The sequence below is a fragment of the Amblyomma maculatum genome, chromosome 2, assembly GCF_055883805.1.
Source record: "Amblyomma maculatum isolate TAMU_Amacu chromosome 2, ASM5588380v1, whole genome shotgun sequence".
NCBI classification, from domain to species: Eukaryota; Metazoa; Arthropoda; class Arachnida; order Ixodida; family Ixodidae; genus Amblyomma; species Amblyomma maculatum.
In genome coordinates this window covers 189,552,070-189,560,021 of record NC_139345.1, presented here as the reverse complement: position 1 = coordinate 189,560,021, position 7,952 = coordinate 189,552,070, and positions in this window count along the sequence as shown.

The window sequence follows — 7,952 nt, the reverse complement described above, 5'->3', positions numbered from 1 at the left end:
GAGAGCAAAGTATTTGCAACGGGAGGTTAGCTACGACCCTCGCGCGGCTGTAAATTTGCGTCTGGTTTATTAGTCCTCTAAAAGGTTGTGCAGCTGAAAAGTACCCTTAGGACTTCGTTTCAGTGCTCTTTGCAATACCAACAAGAGATCTGAGCCTACTTAAGCATCAATTAAACTGTCTACCAAACTGCGGTGCGCTAACGGCTGCCTATACTGCACGCCGAATCTGCTGTTTTTTACGCGTCCGCCTCAAGTGGTTCGAAATTTGGTGCCCTACTTTGGTCATTTACAGCAATGGCAGCGCATCCTTTATGTAATAAAACATCATTTTGGCGTCGTCATATAGTCATATAGTGTTTATGCATGACGCATTTCCCACCACACAATGTCAGCCAATCAAACTTAAGGAGGCGGCTCATGATATTGGGCAGTTCATTTCAGCCCATTCGTAATACAAGCGCAAGTGCTTTCATTTATATCATCTATACCTCTATTTTCCCTCCACAGTTACTTATAAATATCCTCCAGACACCATGAATAGCGCTGCTAAAGATCAGTGTTCACGCTCACGTCATTATTACGTCACCGAAAGAAGCCACTTCGACCGGCCGCAATTTCGCGCCACAATTTTGAAACACGTGGCTGTTCTGAGAATAAATTAGAGAAACAGCATGGTGCCGAACGGTGGCCATGTGTGTCGAAAATATGGCCCTTGATGAAAGCGCAGGCACCAAGAAATATTATGGGGGACGTTTAAGCTCCGCCTTTTAGGGGTATGACGCGACAACGTAGGCTACCAGCCCACATATAAAGCCCTGCTTTACCTAAGCCGTATTGCCGCGAACCATTCAAATCTTTGTTCTTTTTCGAGAGCCGCCAGCATGCGGTCTTATCATTGTGAATCTAGTGCGTTTATCACTGTATTCTTTGTTCATGCTCGTTGTCGCGAGGCGCGGCCTTATCACTTCCTTTGTTGTGGCAAATGATTCGAGATGTGTCTAGAAGGGTTATAGCCATGCGCTTATATTTCTGCAATGTTCCCGGTTATGCTAGTTACTATTCGCGGTTTTGTCTAGATGTTTCTACGCCGCTTTTAAATTAGGCGCTGACGAGTGAAACGGGCATGCGTAGATCTACGACCGCTGAGCACGATTGTTGCTGTCGCTGACGCTGATTGTGTTGTTTTCTTGTGGGCGCAACTCAGCCCAATAAAAATATTACAAGGGTTCACCACTGCTAAACCAAATATTGAGCGAAAGCATTAGCTGCTGGTGCCCGAGCGTTCTTCTTCTCTCTTTCTTCTTCCTTAGCCCACATATAAAGCCCGTTTTAACCAAGCCGTATCAACGTGCCTTAGTAGCCTATAGGGGTAACGTGAAGGCCAGGGTCCTAGCAGGCTGATTCGGACATAACAGTCCCATTTGAAACAAGAGACCCAAGCTGCAGCTTCTGTCGACCACTTGGTTTGGTAGCCCAGCTCTCACCCTAGTGTCACTTGGGTGTGACGTCACAGCGCCACGTGAGTAAGATATGGCTTCCATCCGCGCTACGCTGAAGGCTCGAAACCAATAGTAGTATTGCTTTCACAATAAAAGTTGATTCCCGTGAAGGTAAAGTCTCGTCATTATTTGTCAATGGCATTGCCACTATCACATGACAATGAACGTGCCTGCGTAGCCTAGAGCTAGCGGGGACGCAAGTGTTCTGCTAGGCTGATCCTCATATCACCCATCCTTTGCGAAAGGAGCGGCCCGGGTTGGCAGCTCCGGCCAAAACATAATGTTACAAAACCCTAAGTCCAATTAGCGCTCAGCTATGTCAACTGCCAGTTACTACCTGCCAGCTCCATGCTCATAATTTTTTGCTCATTACCCTAGTGAAAAGTCCCGTTCACGCCAAACCGGTTTTAACCGGTCCTCTATTATCCCGTATAAATTTCATACCTTAAACAGAGGTCTCCTCGTTTTGGCAGTACATTTTGCACCAGTTAAAAAGTGCTGCACTCTGGCACTCGATTTGAGAAGTGCAGTGAGCGCCAACTGCACTCGTATCCTCGATTTGGCAACGTGCAGGCCAAAAAGTGCAAAAGTTCTCTGCACGTTGGAGCTCTCACCGAAGCAGACGACATGCGCATTTGTTTAAACAGCGTGGAGCGGGAAATATTTCCCGTGTTGGATGGCAGCAGCTGCCACGCTCTTGGAGACGGAGGAGGGCTACTGTACGATACCAACGGCGAGTTTTGAAAACAATGCGTTCTTTGTCGGCCAGCTAAGGATTCTTTTTGAAACTACAGATGGTCTCCGCGTAAGCCTTATTTTCAAGGGCGGCAGCGCGGGAAGCCACGAAGAGGGCCGAGATGTGGCTCCGGCAGCTCCAGCTGCTCATGCAGCACCGCGACCACCGCCACCTCTGGGAGCCTGTGCGGCAACCGTTGACCCGGGCACAAGCGCTGAAGCGCAGCTACTGCCCGCGAATGAGAGGGAGACATGGCCTGGACACAAAGCACTGTTTTTATTTGAAAAATATAATGAGCTGGAGCACTCGAGAAGCGGATTTAGATGAGTCGTGCTCAACTATTAGGCGAATAGGAGCTAAATTATGGCCAGGGCTTTTTGCCAGCGAATCAAGTAGCCTTCTCCAGAAATACTTCTCTGATGAGTGTCTCGCGAAGCTTTCTTTTGCTTGTTTTGTAATGCTCAAAGCCAGCGGCATGAGGTGTTTATCACTGTTTTTGCAACGCGAGACGCGTCCAGATTTATCTCTAATCTTCGATGCCATTCACAACTGCTTCGGTGTTCTAGTTGTAGTTGTTTTTAGCCCTTGCTCAACATTTTCATGTCGACTTAAAATTAAGCCCTGCAAAAAGCAGCGAGGATTCTGTTCTCGGCTACCGCCGAGCCCGCTTGCTATCGCGGCCACGTCTGGCGCGCCCGTAGACCCGTAGCAGCTAGACAACAAGGCTTGCACGTTTGCCACTTCTGCATCCGATTTCGTCGCGTCACACAGGGCGCTGGCGTCAAGTTGCACTCGCACTACTGGCACCTGCCACGACACGTTTGTGAACTACGTGCCGAAAGTGCAGTCAAATCGAGGAGACCTATAGTTTATACAGGACGAGTCATGTCCGGTAGGAATCTTAGTCCGGACGGCCCGGTCCGGTATGGAGCTAATACAGGACAGACTATTTCCAGAATGCATCGCAAACAGGACATCCCGATCGGTATGGATATGAAACAGGGCGGATCAGTCCTGCATTGAGCTTATATACAGGACAGGTCATGTCCGGCTTAACTGAAGTAGGACAAACTAGTCATGAATGGAACTGATACGGGACAGGTAATTCCGCTTCTACACACAATTCGGGAGGATCGTGCAGCTCAACCAGAATGACCCCACCGGTATATGTCTTCGCGCTAAATAATCATGAAACAATGCATAATATACGTTACAAATGTTCTGTATATGTGGAGTACGCGTTGTTTCACAAATACTTAGAAGGTATTAAGCCGTGGATCTGTGCGCTAGCAAGTGCATACGCGCATCGTGTCGCTTTTGCGCGTGCAACAGTCGCTGTAGCTTGTACGATCCTAAGGTTCATCTTCATATCTGCGACTGAAGATCGGCCACCTTCAACGCGAAAGTGCAAGCACGAATGTATTGTTTTGCTAGCGAGGACAAAATATGCTCGAGAAAAAATGAAGAAGCATCACTGATCATCGAAAGATGCACAGATAGCCGCCCACCGGGCTACGCTTTCTCAATTTTTTACACATTGAAACCCCTCAGTCGGAAGTGTATTCATTGACGTCGATGCTCCGCTGGTATAGCACGTGAAGCTAAAACTGGCACTATCACAAGTATTAGTGCCCCGGATGTCTCTGTATGTAGGAAAACTTACAAGCGTTCGTTGATGATGACACAACACATCAGCACAAGTAAATTATGATAACTTTAGGTTTGCCTACAATAAAGCGACACATTATAAAGATACGGGACATTGTGAATGATCCTGATAGCCTGGAAAAAGATTCAGCATGTTTAATGGGCGATCGGGGAATTACGACCACAAATTCTGCAGCTAAAAATATGCAAAGTACGAAATAGCAAGATTAGATACTAACCACTTCCACTATGACTCGCCGTCGAGTAGTTTTTTTCTTTGTTGCCTAATTTATTATCAGATTTTACAGACAAAGAACATTACTCCACACACACAAAGGTAATATTACGCGACAAATACACAACATGGGTTAAAACCACTCGATTTGGACTGCGTGATCCATTACAAATCAGGCATTTGCAGCAACACTTCCATTCTCGGAAGCCACTCACGCACATCGTCTTGTTTCTTGAAAACGTCCACAGCACTCGCAATGGCTTCACGAAAATACTGCCGCATTTTTCTCGCACCAACGTCTCCATGCCTGAAAGCCATTCTGTATCCCCAGATATTGTGCAGGTCCAATAACATGATCATGTCTAGCGGTAGCCCATCATCATCTTCAATTGGTAAAAATAGAATTCCGAATGCACCACGGGCAGGTCGTTTTTAACTGTTAGTTGTAGAATGTCGCAGAAAAAAAGTAGTTCCCAACAGTCCAAAAAAACGTGTTCGATAGTTTCGGTTTGCGGCATATGAAACAGTGCTTTCCCCAAGGTACAAAAAAACCTTTCATTTCTAAATACGCCTTAACTTCTAGTGTATTGCTATGGAGCTTGAAAAAGACAGTTTTTGCTCCCCCTGGTACAGCCATATTTTTTGCTCGTCCAAGGACTGACTTCCATGGACCTGCACACTACAACGATCTGTAAAATGGGATCGGGAGAAAGACGTAGCACAAGAACTTGTAATTTTACAACGTCCGTTTAAATCGCGTGACGACCAAATTTTGAATGCAGATTTTTCGCTGGAAGTTCTTTCATTTTTTTATTTAATTAACGTTTATTTAAATGTAGTGCTATTTTATATTGTTGTATGCTTTTTCTAGCCAGGCGAGTCTTTTTTGTTTTTCCGGAAACAAGGAGCATCAACCATTTAGGAAATTCCGAATCAGAGTTCCGCGCGGTTTCATTCCGGACATCCCTGGGCTGTACAGGAATTTCCTGAAATAGCCCACAATCCTCTATTCCAGATCCTGTATAATAATAATAATAATAATAATAATAATAATAATAATAATAATAATAATAATAATAATAATAATAATAATAATAATAATAATAATAATAATAATAATATTAATAATAATAATAATAATAATAATAATAATAATAATAATAGTAATAATAATAATAATAATAATAATAATAATAATTTCTTCAAAAGAAAGGAAAGGCGCAGTATCTGTCACACACGTGTCTGTGTACACCTGAACCGCGCTGTAAGGGAAGAGAGGAAGGTGGGAGGTAAAGTGGAAAGAGAAAAAGAGGAGCCGTAGTTTCGACCACTTGGATATCTTTAGCATGCGCTGACATCGCACAGCACACGGAGGCCTCTTCGTTTCGCCTCCATCGAAATGTATCCGCCGAGGACGGGTTCGAACCCGAGTGTTCCGGACAGTAGTCGGGCGTGGCAATAAATCTGTATACGATTTCCTGTATGGAATTTGTACAGGATTTTTCAGTAGGGTACTCAAATGCCAACGCTTTCGGACGGCCGCCTGCGGCGGATTTTTGACGAACGGGGGCATTAATACTATCGCGTTAAAAACTAAAAGAATGGGACGCTTGCCGAGATATTTAAGGTAGATTGTTTCACAAACCTTCAACGAAAGACACAAGAAAAATTGGGGGGAGATATTTAAGGCTGCTTCGGTGTGATAATGAAAACAATCACTGCATACAAGGCGATTTTCCGCACATTTGGCGGGCACCAGCAGCAGAAATTTTGCTTGCTTACTGAATGAGACCTGTTCAACTGTATTGTTTGTTTCTGTTTATCTTCACAAGATCTGTTTGCACTTTGTTTTCCATAATGTGATGCCATCTGTGAAGCCCAATCCGCTGCTCCAATGTCTTGGCGCAGTGGGGTACACTTGAAATAAATGAATAAATAATATATTAAATAAATAAATACATAAATAAACATAAATAAATAAAAACATTAGTAATTCGCACTTGTTCGCTGACCCACTCGGCGCACTTCCTGTGTCTTAACTTTTCACCAAGCATTTTTAGAGCCCTCTGCGTTGCCTTCATAACGAGAACGAGAACTCTTTTGGCCAGCCTTCACATTTTTGCCCGATAGGTGAGTACTAGTTATACCTTCAAGTTGTCACAGGGAAAATGCTCCCTAGAGTGGCGGTCTTTAAAGCATCCAAGACTGTGTTGCCGAGCATACAGGAAAAGATATTTCGGAGTTGGGATAGCTACACTGCCCTGTTTTAAATTTCATTGCTTGATAATTGACTGGTTGCAATTCTTTAATGGCGTTGTTTATTTGCGCAGTACCCGCACTATCATCACGCCGAAAAAGAAAAGCGAGTAGGACATTTCCTTTGGACGCAACTGCGCTGCAATCCCTTGTAAATACTCAGGATTAACTGATGAAAATCAGGTTTTGAAAAAGAAACGTCAATTGATAACAGAGACGTTAAAGTGAAGTGTAAAAAATAGATGAGGGAAGCAAGGGCTAAGGAAATACATGTTTTGTGGCTAGTTTTTCTTAATTATATTGTTACGTAGTGGTGCCAGTGCCGTTGGCGACAAGTAAGGAGGCTGTAGCTGCACACAAACTCTTTATTGGGCTGACATGCCCCCGCGAAATAACTAAGCAATCGACGGCGGCGATAGCTGCAAGAGTGCTCGGCGGTCGTCGTTCTACGATAGCCTGGTGTGCTTGTCAGGTCTCAAATTAAAAGGCAGCAAAAAAAAAAAAAAAAAACATCTGGATGAAGACGCAAATGGTGACTATCATAACCTGGAACATTGTAGAAACACACGAGGGCGGCTGGGTTCCTTCGAGATACATCTCGGCGCATCTGGCGCGCCAAAGAAAATGATAAAGCTGCGTCTCGCGACAAGAAATAGTATAGAATCGATCCGTGTGCTACACTCACGCCGATAAGGCCGCATGCCGGCAGCTGTCGAAAGAGAACAAATAAATATTCGAATGGTTCTTGGCATAGGTTTATCATGGTTTCAGGACCGAAAGAGAAAAAATAAAAATGATATGACCAAGCGGAGGGTAAACACTAAATGATCCATCAAGCGGTTTTATGCTCATAAAATATTCTGTGCATGATCTCATCAGACACAGCTTTTTCAATACTATGAGGCTTAAGCTGGCAGCATGGGACACAATAGCGCTCAGATGTGTTATTAGAAAGTGATAAATAGGGAACAACTCGCTGTACGTCTAAAATAAGGACTGTTCAACAAGCTACCATGGCAAACATATCTTTCCCTTCGCTAAAATGAAACCTGCTTATGTCTTCAGTACGCGCAAAAGTAGGAACGTATCCTTCTATTACAGAATTCCGAAGTTCCACATACGGTGTCGCCGCAACGCGGCTACCTCTGGATTTGCTCGAAGGAGGGTAGCGGCAGAAGACATCCGGCTTGATGCAGCGCTTCCCGCCCAACTTCTATGCTGCATGACGCATTGCGTACTGATTTAGTGCGTCGTTCTGTTTCCAGTTCTGGTTTTGACACAGCCACATGTTATTATAACGTCCGTTCATGCGTATAAAATACACAATACAGGCTCAAAAGAAAATGCAGTCGCAGACTTTAAACTTTCTCTCTTTCGCGCAGCACTTGCACTGCGTGGCTAGAGACATAGACCTGCATGCATAATTTTCCTCAAGGTCGTAAGGTCAAGAAGGAGTGCAATTATAAATCTCCGTTCTTGGCAAGTGGTTACAGACATAATAAGCGTGAAAAGGGCGGGCACAAATAATACACACTCAAACGTCATGAGATGCTCATTGTTTTTGTAGGCAAACAGTGAT